Source organism: Ascidiella aspersa, chromosome 1 (assembly GCF_963924565.1).
Source record: "Ascidiella aspersa chromosome 1, kaAscAspe10.2, whole genome shotgun sequence".
Lineage (NCBI taxonomy): Eukaryota > Metazoa > Chordata > Ascidiacea > Phlebobranchia > Ascidiidae > Ascidiella > Ascidiella aspersa.
This window is the reverse complement of record NC_139447.1, coordinates 14,975,771-14,988,768: the sequence shown is the minus strand read 5'-3', so window position 1 is coordinate 14,988,768 and position 12,998 is coordinate 14,975,771. Positions and strand designations below refer to the sequence as shown.

General features: G+C 36.4%; 1 non-coding gene across 1 annotated transcript; it reads right to left on the bottom strand.

The window, feature by feature from the left end:
• Nucleotides 1–1,670: 1,670 nt before the first annotated feature.
• Trnaa-ggc (transfer RNA alanine (anticodon GGC)) lies at nucleotides 1,671–1,745 on the bottom strand. Its single transcript has one exon. It is a non-coding gene; the product is annotated as a tRNA-Ala (tRNA).
• Nucleotides 1,746–12,998: the final 11,253 nt, after the last annotated feature.

Sequence of the window (12,998 nt, the reverse complement as noted above, 5' to 3'; positions counted from 1 at the left end):
AAATTATCTAACCTTGGTTTTGTTTGGGGAAGGGATTCATCTTAATCTACCCCACAGGGCCTACAATCACAGCAATAAATCGCCCAAACAATTTGCTAACATGTGTACATTACAATAAAAAAATCTCCCATATGTTTAATTCTTAACAACTGTCATTTGAAGCAGTTCTGTAAAAGGAATTCGATATTCTACTTTGAACATCCCTAATTGAGGCACATACATTTGTCTAGGTTCGGCTCCCGAGTAGTTCCACATTTCGATATATAGTATGTTGAATAATGATATACTCGCAGCTTGGCCGGGTTGAACGGAAGGGCGATTAAACACAGCAGTCATTATTCCTCAAGTAAAAATTGAAACGACTCGCACGAGTCACATTCTAAATTAACAGAAGTTCGCCAAAACTCAAACTCGTATAGAAAATCTAAGCTTCTCTTTTTCACGCAAATAAGAAATTGAGCGTAGCCAATTTAAAAGCCCCCAAAGAGTGACAGTACCCAATTGAAAAGCCCCCAAAAGAGTTTAAGTCGCAAAAAATGACAGTACCCAAATCAAAATCCCTAAAAGAGTATAAGTCGCCAAAAACGAACGTAAAGTGAAACAATAAACTGGTACCGGTACCTGGTGGAAGGACTTGAGTTGTTCTTTGGTGAGAAAGAAGATCTCGCTTGTCTCGGCCTGTTTGCAAACAGTCCAGCCAGGATCGATCGGAAGCCAGTATCCCTCGTCCTCAATACCAGCCTCGTCTGGTTTGCAGCAGCCGCACAGGATACGCGAGGCGCTGGGGTAGGCGTGCGCTGTAAAGGCTCGCATCTTGTGCACGTCTAGGTAGTAGATCACGCAGAAGATGCAGCCCGCCGCGTTCAACAGCAGGTCGGTGGCCATCAGGGCGTAGTACCTATGGATGGGTGTGTTTGTTTGGTTAAAATAGTCCTTATATACGACCTGTGAACGTCGTTGCGTACTTGGAGAGCACAGCACGATGTTGGATAAAGTAGCATTTTTGTTAAAAATAATTTAATTAATTAGGAACAAGAATCAAATAACTAGAATTATGTAGTTACCAAAATATGAACGTGGGGAATCCTTGTGTAAAGGGGTGTTACTATGTCCTCTTGACCTCTTCTATTTCACTTTAGCTTCGACAAATCGCGGCAATAAAAATATAGTATTCAATGAAACATTCACACATATGTGTGTTAATAACTGAGATCTAGCCCTTCGAAGCTGCTTTTTGACCAACGACTACGGCTTACGTATAATTAGTACACCGAAAGCCATCGCAGACTCACCGAATCTGTTGATCTATGATGCAAGCAGAGCAGACTAGAAAAAAAACTAGCCTGCAGTAAGGTTCGAACTCACGACCTCCGGTCAAGCCGGGACCGTCGCTCTACCAAATGAGCTATGCAGGCTCAGAAAGGAACGAGTCGAGATACAACCATGCGCCAATGCTTGCTCAATCTGTTAGTACAAGCAACCTCGTAGAAGGGGATCCACAGTACCATTTCATTTATTCAATGAAACATTCACACATACGTGTGTGTTAATAACTGAGATCTAGCCCTTCGAAGCTGCTTTTTGACCAACGACTACCGCTTACGTATAATTAGTAAACCGAAAGCCATCGCAGACTCACCGAATCTGTTGATCTATGATAAAAAACAACTTGCCTGCAGTGAGGTTCGAACTCACGACCTCCGGTCAAGCCGGGACCGTCGCTCTACCAACTGAGCTATGCAGGCTCAGAAGGGAACGAGTCGATATACAACCATGCGCCAATGCTTGCTGTATATATGGTACTGTGGATCCCCTTCTATGAGGTTGCTTGTACTAACAGATTGAGCAAGCATTGGCGCATGGTTGTATCTCGACTCGTTCCATTCTGAGCCTGCATAGCTCAGTTGGTAGAGCGACGGTCCCGGCTTGACCGGAGGTCGTGAGTTCGAACCTCACTACAGGCTAGTTGTTTTTCTAGTTCTTTTTTGGTTTCCTATGGTATGTTTCAGACCGATTTTTGTACGAAGCTTTAAAGAAAAAGTAGACATCGTAGAACCTTGAAATTTTCAGACATGGCGTAGAGTGGTATGTAGGTTCTTTGTAGAAGTTTATGAGGCTGCACCTCCAGGGACCTTTGCTTGGGGGGAAAAAACCTGAAATATTGCGTTTTAGCTCTTTCTAGCTAACGACTGCCATCTAGCAGCAAAAAAATTTCATACAGAATTCGTTTATATTCGCTTGCTTTGTCCAGCTTGTGAAGTGACGAAGCGACTCACCGCCTGCTGCGCTTTATTGTCCCGCGCGTGAGACTTTCATTGTGCGAAGTGGCTCGTCCAACACTGGGCTCGTGCGACTTGCATTTCAAAAAGAGGTTTCTCTTTAGTAAAATTACTTAATGCTCTTAAGAAACAACTTATTTTACCGCCGCAAATTTAAATGCGAAATCTGGTGGCAACTCCAATCCAACATATCAACACCAGGCCTACACAACTTAAAATTGTGTGTTGATATGTTGGATTGGAGTAACATACCATACAGGTGCAAACACCAAATATTCTCCAAATACGATTTTTTCAAATATTCTCCAAATCGTATTTCATCGTATTGTCGCGGTAATACACAAAGAGGTAAGGCCGTGAATAAAGTTTCACCCACCGTACAATTAACGGAGGGAAGCATTGCGAGTAGAGATGTTCAAAGCAGAATATCGGCGACTCATTTATAATGCTTGCTTTCAATGCGGCGTTAGCTTTTTTTCGGGAGACCAATAACTTCGCGATAAGCTTCGCCTAATAATCAAGTGTCAATAGGGTGTATTTACCGCCGCAAATTTAAATGCGAAATCTTGAGGCAGTCTACGCTTCTCTGTTAGCACCTGTCGTGCATCTTGCTCCCACCAGCATACCAACATCAGGCCTAAACATCTAGCAAAACTTTCGATTTAATAGTTTGCGTATTGAGCACATAATAGTGTTTTTCATATTGTTTGAAACTACAGATTTAAAGCCTGTTTTAACAGCGATTGCTCGGACCAAGCCATGGTAAAAAATTACCGAGTAAAAGTTTGCAAAAGTAAAGCAAACCATAGGCGTTAAACCATTTTTAGTCTTTAAGAGAATGATAATATTTGATTTTCAAACACGTAAGCTGGTCAAAATTTAATAAAATGACCATACGCATTATCTACGTAAATTCAATTTATCAAATATATGTTTCGATCATTCCCCAAAATCTACGCCATATTTGAACCCCTTTCGCATCAAAGGCATAAGTTAAGTGGGGAAGTTTTCGGCCCATATCTGTTTTTGCTTGCAGAAACAAGTTAAGGAAAATGAAAAACAAAATATATAACATAAAAAACACAATACAAAATATTAAAAAAAAAATTAAAAACAAAAAAAAAAATTAAAAGAAAGTAAAAATTGAAAATAAACACTAAGCCCTGAAAATATACCCCCTGATAAAATATACAACAACCGCACCCCCGTCTAGTTTTACGGATGTTATTAAACGTTGGAGTTTTGACAAAAAAAAAAACGTTATTTAAACCTTCTTAGGAAACATTTAAATTTAGTTTCATTTTAACGTATGATAAACTCTTAAAAACGTTTTGCTTATGATCTTATTTAACGTTTATGATTAAACGTCTAGGTTTTGAAAAAAAATGCGTTATTTAAAGCGTTTCAACAAAGAGATTTCCGAAGTAACATTTAAATATATAGCTCACTTTAATTTTGGGGCAATTACGTTTAGAATCCTAACAGTTGGAATCGAATAAATTAACATTTAAGGTGCGCAAAAAGCATTACCAAATTGATTGTTGGAAAAAATATACATGCCATATAAATTGTATTTTTTCTTATTCAAGTGATTTGTCAAACAAACACTTATTTGGTAAGTTTATTAAGCATATTGCATATGTTCTGACAATAGATATATGTTGCTGTATTTAAAGATATAATATTCGTTAACCTTGCCTTGACATCAAACAAATCGCATGTAATTTTTTTGTGCCCCGTGGGATACAGCGCTATTGGCATGAATGGCCTCCTGCTGGCTCGCAACAACCTCCCACCCCGTCCCTCTTGGCTACCGCGCATATAATTTTACTCCACACGACGTCCGATTGGCCGATATGCGGATGACACCATCACAATCGAGTTTGAACGTGTTTTGCGCGAACATGTAAACTTTGAGGAAGTGCAAGTTAGGGCAGCTTTGCGCTGGAGTTTCCGGTTAGCAGTTTATCTTATTCGCCTAAAACTTAGACTTTATTATCAAATATGTGTTTAGGTTAATAGGCTAAGTTGTATTTCTTAGCTTCCTTTACAGGTTTCTATAGGTAAAATGGTGCAGTGTTTATTGAATATGATGAATTTTGTGATGTTTATGAACATATTGCACCTAGATGTAACGTTTGAAACAAGCTTTATCTGCGGAAAGTTTGCATATCTGGGATATTGACAATGGATATATCGGCAAAAAGTGTCATTAAATAGAGACTATTCTGTGGAATTTGAAGACTCCTGAACATTTTACATGATTCCTAATTAAGTCGGCTGCTAATCAAGGTAACGTTGTAATATTTTTTAATCTTAATTTACCTAAATAGCATATTTAATAAATTTATTACATAACATGTACGATTTTTATTCATTTTATATTTGCAACAGATTTTTTTTTACACTTTTAACACTTTTTCTTCTATTTGAGTTGTGCCCAAACCGCTATTATAAGACACATGTGCATTGCCCGTTTCAGAATTTTGCACGTCCAAAATTTTTACCCACGCAGTATCCCTTCTGCATTTACTTTCTTTATTTGGCGGATCCAAGCTCCCATTTTTAGTAACAGGCACAAAATGTCACCATGATAGAATTGATGGAATGCCTTCACAGACTATGACAAATTACTTCATTTAAATATTTTTTAATGTAAGCGTAAAGAATGCCACATTTGTTTAACTTTTACCCATAAGTAAACATTAGGATTTTTGAATATTATATTTACATGCAGTTTAAATATTGAAAAATTCAAATCAAAAACATTGTGTATTGCACTATATATTATAGATTTTAACTAAAATTTAAGGCAGATTTACAGGACTGCTTAACAGATTACGTTTATAACCAAGTATATCACAGATTACGTTTCTTACCAAGCAGCACAAAAGGCTTAAACAAAAAAATGTGTTAATTGTGTTGTGTGGCACTTTCTTCATAGGACAAAATATATTTGACAACACCTGGTTATTTTTTTGTGTATTTATCAGATGAAATGGCTTAAAACTGCATTTTTTATTTTTTTATAATTTATCCCCCATGCCATTGACCCTATAATTTAACTTTTTTTTCAAACTATATAGATTTACTTTATTAAATTTATAAAAAGGTAAAATGTTTTAAAATATGGATTGTAATAAAAAAAAAAAAAAGAAAGTTTTGGCTAATTGTAATCGACATTACGTTCAATGTGCAGTATAGGTCTATATAAAACCATAATTATTTGTATGAGCAACTTTTAGTTTAAAGTGTTTTAAAACTAATTTTTTTATCTTTCTCCGGAACCAGTAAAAATCAACTATTTGCGGTTGAAAAAGAGAACATTCAACCCAAATATATTCCTTAAGGTAAACTATACACAGTTGTCAATGTTTTTGTGCTAAATGGTGTACGCAATTCCAATGTAATCAAATATTTGCAAGCTTTTAGTATTGCGTTTTTTATTTAAACAATTTATTACTTAAGCCAGGAAAATGACGCAACGTTATGACGTCAATAATATTCTGCTGGCGGCCGTGAGAAAAATAAAGACTATCAATAGGGCTGTTACAGCTAAAAGCTTATGCACCCCTGACTTAAGCAAATAAATCGTAATTATATAAAAATGTATATGTAACATATATATATTTCAGAATTTCATTATTTCATTTCCATTATAACACAGAGTTATTTTTAGGAACATCGAGATGCCAGTATCCAGCAGCGATATGTCCTCATCCTGCACAGCAGTAGAGGCTACCCCCTACGTTGGATGAATCCGATTGAACATGCCATTGATGAAGATGGGGCGAGACTCATATTTTTTTAGTTTACGTCAGATGTCACCTAATATGCCATCCAAACACGAATAATACCTCGGGTTCTACTGTTTCGTTACTTTTCTCAACTTTGATTTGTAATGAAATTTTAAAGCAAACACAACGTTGTGAATACGTTTCTGGTAGTCTACACATTTACGCACATTTTTCGTACAACATTATACAACATTTTCGTACAACGTTATAGGAAAGTCAGTAATAAACGTTTGCGTTTTACGTTTGTAATATTTATCGTTTTACCAACGGTAGTTAGAGTCTACACAATTACGTCCATACAACATTCCCGTACAACGTTATAGGAAAGTCAGTAATAAATGTTTGTGTTTTACGTTTTTAGAAAGTCATAATTGACGTAATATATGTCGTTTTAAAAACGATGCTGGGAGTCTACACTTTACGGCAAAACAACGGTCCGGAAAAACGTTATTGGTAGTTTAAATAGTCCCATAAAAACGTTTTCGCAACGGTAAATTGTTTGCTGGGATGTTTAAACTAGTAAAATCAGAATTCGCAAAATATCGCGTTTATTGTCGGAGTTTAAACAGTAAAAACGATTTATGTTTCAAACGGTATAAAAGGGCGTATATCTTAATGGAATCCAAAACCATTGGCAGCAGGTTTTTGCTTGTCGATCAAATCCGCTTACGCGTATGTGTTATTTGTTTATATTTCAAACGGGTTATTGGTTTGTTTTTTTCGTAACCGATAAATCAAAATTAAGGTCATCTCATCACTTTTGCGAAATTAAAACTTTTATGCCTAATAGTGTTTTCAACACAGTGTGGAACTATAAAGCGTTATCAGTAAATTTGCGGATTAGTTTGAAAAAAATTAGTCTCATTCTATGAGAAAAAGATTTCGGTACCGGATTACGGGTTTGCTTGAATATCACACAAGTCGAACAAATACTGCTACTACACGCCACGGATCGTAGGCTATCCTAATCAGTAATAATATTTTAATTCAACGTGACTGTAAAAATCAAATTATAGTCATCGCGTTTGCAAAGTTAAGGTTTTTATGCTCGGAGTTTTCGAAACAGTTATAAATTACAAAGCGTAATCAGTAAAATTGCCAATAATACGCGGCTTTAAAAAACTTAATTTAGAATTATGTTAAATTTTTGATTTACCTACCGTGTATCGCTAATCGCTGGGCGATATATGTTGTAGGACGGTCGCGTTTAACCCCTCTCTTTATTAAACCTACCCGAGAATATAATAACGTAATATTATATGCAATAGTGATGAAGACCTCACAGCATAATGGATTGTTTCATTTGATTTAACCACGCAAAATTCAGGTTGATTTTGCAAATTATCGCGCGTATTGCGGATGTAATTTATTAACATGTCAGATACAACTATGTATTATAGTCATTTAAATTATCAGTTAGAAAATCTATTTCACCTGGGAAACCCAGGGTATTTCATCTAGTGTAGAATAAACTACGTTGTACAGCCAGGGGCCCAGAATATTCGATTATTACAACAGCCTCAATGTGATTCCCAACCTTTATTGTTGTCGCGAACCCCTTTCCAGTTTTCGAAAAGCTATGCGACCCCCCAATTTTGGTGCATTGATTAAATTTGTCGTCAAACAGTGCTACCTGATTTTTAGATCTTTATGGTATTTTATTAAACTCCAGCATAACTACCGAAATAATAGTAACATCGATGTCAGAATAAAATAAAAATTCCAAAATTAGACTATAACCGCTATAAGTCGTAATAGGACTTAGGCTACATTTAAATAAGACCTATACTGCGAATTGTTCCGTCAGGTTTGTTTTGTTTATTCTGACGAGTTTAGGTCTTATTTAAATGTAAGTCTTATTATTCCTACGTGTTTTATCTTTTTCGTCGACTTTTACATTAGGACTTAGCCAACTCCAACGAGTTTGGGTATTATTCTGCCATACATTTTATGCGCATTTGTTTTATAATGTTGTTGGTCGCAATACCCTGGCGTTATAGATTATACTATTATAGCCTATCTATAGTGTTGCTTCATATGTTTTATCGTGTGTTTCCCTCACAATTTTTATTTGTGTGTTTCCCTCTTAAGTCGCTCTACCAACTGAGCTATGCAGGCTCAGAGAGAAGCGAGTCGAGAAACATGATACTGATGATATGGTACTGTGAATCCCCTTCAATATGAAGTTGCTTGTACTAACAGATTGAGCAAGCATTGTCGTATGGTTGTTTCTCGACTCCCTCCTCTACAAGCCTGCATAGCTCAGTTGGTAGAGCGACGGTCCCGGCTTGACCGGAGGTCGTGAGTTCGAACCTCACTGCAAGCTAGTTGTTTTTCTAGTCTGCTCTGCTTGCATCATGGATCGACAGATTCGGTGTGTCTGCAATGCTTTCAGTGTATTGATTAAAACAACGTTGATTTTTTTTATTTTTAACATATTTCAATAATGAGTTACTGTTTTGTTTATAGGCCTACGTCACGTAACTTAGATTAAATGACTTAGGCATATAATTCAAAGATTAATTAGTCTTTACATTTATTGATCCTAATTTTTAGATTTAACGCAACTTATAATGTATCCGAACCGCAACTTTATGAGCCGGTTTTGAAACAACGATGGTCGAACCGGAGCTGAACTGGAACTTTTAAATTGCTCAAATCCGAAACCGAAACTGAACAGGATTCCGAAATAATCCTTAAACCCGAACCGAACCTGAACCGGAAAAATCAAACGGTTCGACTCCCTGCTCCTACCAGTCAAAAATCCTAGATCTCCTGTTGTCCGGGTGTCCAAGCTTGCTCTAAATTTGGATGCTAAATGTGTCTGATGTATTTTGACTAGATTCAATATGTATATTTACTGACGGGTTTAATCCAGAACAGCAAGTTTCTTGTTGTATGACGTTACGTTATGACGTATATTTGTGACGTAATCTGAATAAAAAAAATTGTGGTCCACCAAATCCTCACCTACACCTGCCTTGATTTTTTACTACTTTCTTGCCTACTACACATATTGTATGTTTCTCATGTGGCCCTCTATCAAAAATAATTGATCCTACCTTTAGTAGATATTATAGTAATCCTATTAAAGGGCTAAAAAGAGGCACTATGGAAAAAAGTAGAGGTCCCAGTAGTTATTTTAAAAATCCATTCTAAAGAGTTCTAGGCAATTTTTTTGTGTGTTTTGGGGTCAGCTGTAGGTCTTGTTGCACCATAGAGCACTAAATGGTTGCACCATGTGCTAAACTACCAAGCTGAGCTGATTTTGTTTGAAATTTATATATTACTATGTAGTTTGTCTTGAAGTTGTTTCATAGACAACTTCACTGTAGTACTGTAGTTGTTACTTTGGTCTTCATGTGTGTTCCTAAAACACCTTGTTTTCTTTTTTCAATATTCGTATTATTTGTCGGTACTTCATGGTTCGATGGATTTTAGATACGCATTTCTGATTTCTATACACGTCAATTCTTTAGCGTTTGTTGAGCGGTTGAGGGAAATTATGCGCAAAATGGTACATCAGTAAAATATATAAATTAATAGTAAAAGTATGTTTAAGGATAAAAAGTTGCAGATTTGCATAACTTTTAGAGGCGATTTCGAAATCCCCGATTTACCTTTATAAGGTATTTTGAAAAAACAAAGAGGCTATCTGCACTGCTTCTAGTCTCTATTTCATGGGACTTCACGCACGCCGAGATCTCTGATATGCAAACCAAATTTTGAGGTGTGCAATTATGGGCGCTCTTTCACTATTGTGCGTAAAAATTAATAAAAAAAAAACTTTCTTCAAATGCCGCATATACCACAACGCATATTGTTTGGGTTAGCAAGTAAAACTCATAGTTAAAAACATGAGTAAAAACAGGATCAGACGTTTTGTTTAAAGGAAAATATATTTCGCCAAAGTGGCATCATCAGTTCCTGTAAGAGTACAAATAAATAAAATCAGAGCGCAGCCATCAACAAACCAATAAAAGTAAACAATAAAAAAAAAAAAAAAACGTCTGATCCTGTTTTTACTCATGTTTTTAACTATGAGTTTTACTTATTAATGTACGCGTCAGCGGCAGTGATCGACTGGCTAAAGCCTGCCGCCGATGGTTTTCGATTCTATAAAGATACACCCTATTGTTGTTTGGGTTAGGGTGCGGGTTAGCGTTTGGTTGAGGGTGCATGGGTCAAGTTATTATTAATAATAAACATAATATTACTTACCCACCCTCAACCAAACGCTAACCCTAACCCAAACAATATGCGTTGTGGTATGCAGTATTATTTTGTTTTGTTTTTTGCATAACTTTTCACGTACATAAGTGAAAGAGTGCCCAATTATGTTCTTATTGTACACCTTAGGTTGAAAATCCGAACACAATTTTGAATTTTACGAAAATCGGGTGTGCACCTGCCACAGAATGCAGAATGGATTTAAATGGCAACAGAATGGATTTAAATGGCTACGTTGCACAATTAATTGTTTTTCGGGACAGAAGTTCTATATAAAGGGGATGTTGGCTAAAACCCAAACCAAAAGTTTGCTACATTGTAAGCAATTCATGAACACTGGGCAAGAAACTGGTCTATGTGCAAATAAATGGTTCTGGTCTAGAATCATATCATAACGCACATTACTTGGGTTAGGTTGCAGGTTAGCATTTGGGTTTGGGTGGGTCAAGCAGGGCTGCGGAGTCGGTTAAAAATAACCGAAGTCTGACTCCAGCCAAAAAACTAAACCCGAGTCCCGAGTAAGACTCGGGTCAAATGTTCGATTTTGTCTAACGCCGAGTCCGGCCCAGACTCTACAGCCTGTATTCCACCAATTTACGTAACTAAAGCCAAAGGAATATTCAGCAAGCCACTTATAGAGTGTTATATAATTCATTCACTTGAAATACATGTATGGAAAATATTCCACCATATGCTATTTCCAGTTGACGGCCATATCAGCTTTGAAAATTGGTACTGCGCATGTAGGACTCTTTTATATGGTCTTACTCAGAGTCTCGACTCCCGAGTCCGACTCCAGCAAAACAAACCGACTCTTCGAGTCCCAAGTCCGAACCAAAATTCACACTAGTATTCACGGCTCTGCAAAACTACTTTACAATTTATGGCGCTGGTCTAGAATCCTACCACTTTTTTACAATAACAAAACTTTGTCAAACATTAAAATTATAAAAGAAAAATTAATACGGGAAAATAAATAAAATACTACTATTTGAACCTCCTGAACCTAAATGCTAAATATCAAATTCCAAAATTAGACCAACCGCTAAGTCATAATAAAACTTGCATTTAAATAAGACCTCAACTGCCTTGTTCTGACATGTTTGTTTTGTTTATTTTGACGAGTTTAGGTCCTATTTAAATGTTAAATCTTATTCCTGTGTGTTTTTTCTTTTTCATTCAGGCAACTTTTGCTTTAAGACTTCTACCAGTATATATTAAATCAGGGGTGTCAAACATGTGACTAAGTATACAACCAATTAAATGCTACATAATTGCGTTATTTTAACACTATTGCCAATTTACTTCCAACAAAAACCCTGAATAACTATTATAATTGGCCAGTTTATATGATTAGAATTGAGAATATCTGTCAGAACCAGGGGTTCTTAAACTGGGGACCGTGGACCCCTTGGTGGTACGTGAACTAGTTTCAGGCGTCCCTGAAGGTATTATTAAAATACTATAAAAAAAAAATGTCAGCGGTCTGCGGTAAAAAAATTTCAAGAACCCCTGGTCTAAACGAAGTGTTTTAAGCATACAGCCTCCTTTTTCTGTGCCACAGCCTTAAAAAGGTTGGGAACCACTGCTCTAGTGGAAGGTGTTGGCTGGCTGGTGACAGTTGATTGCACTATTTTCTCTATTTCGCATTGCAATTATTACTTAATCACTAATACCAAGCTTTACCTACATTGCCCCAATATAAACAAACTTGGTGAACTGCATTACACTGCCTGGTTGATTTGTTTATTTACCATTTTTTAAATCTTTTTGAGTTTACCATCATTCTTCTGGATGCATGTGGCTTTACTGCACCCCACTTGCCGAAAAAGTTTCCACTAAAACTAAAGTATTTAGAGTTTCAAAAACATTCCTTATGTATATCAGGGTGAGCTTGCGAGTGCAATTCACTCCGCCAGCTTGGTTAGTGTCTACCAATCAGCACTTTCCTGGACAAATAGCACTCTGTAAAAATTGTTCCATGCTTGGAGCAAATTTCCGCCCTGTCTAACATTTTTGCGTCAATAAATTTAATGTTATTTTTTTTCTGTCATATACACAATTGTAATGTGGCAAGTGAGCAAGTTTGTTTAATTTTGGGTGGAGAAATGTAGTTTCTCAAAATGTACTACATGATGATTATTCCTAGTTATCTAATTTGGTTTGTTACAAATAACTACTCAAACTAAAGTTGCATGTGAGTTCTTAATTCGGGTTATAGATTAATCTAATTATAAAAGAAATATCTGGACAACCACACCCTTATGCTCACAAGAAGAACTGTTTAGAGATTAGAGGTTAACTGTCAGATCTGACACACAGCGAACGGACGGTGATTTATACGTAAATAAATTAGTTTACCGAAAGTTCATGAATTTTGCGATTAAATCAACAAGTTTTAACTGGAACCGTAACCACACGCAAATCATTACATTATAAAATTACTCATTTTTATCACTCAAGATGCAAAAACTTAATCTCTTTTTTACAATGTGCCTTGTGTTAAGTCAATTTGTAGTTGTGTAGTGCCACAAGCATGTACGGTATGGTATTTATGCAAAAAATGGCCTTCAGTCAGTTGAAGTTTAGTGCAATTTGTACCAATTAAGAGCGCAACTAGGTATGATAACAATGACCAATCTTTGCCTTAAGGCACTTGCCAATTAGGTGAATGGGTGTCAATCAGCACTCG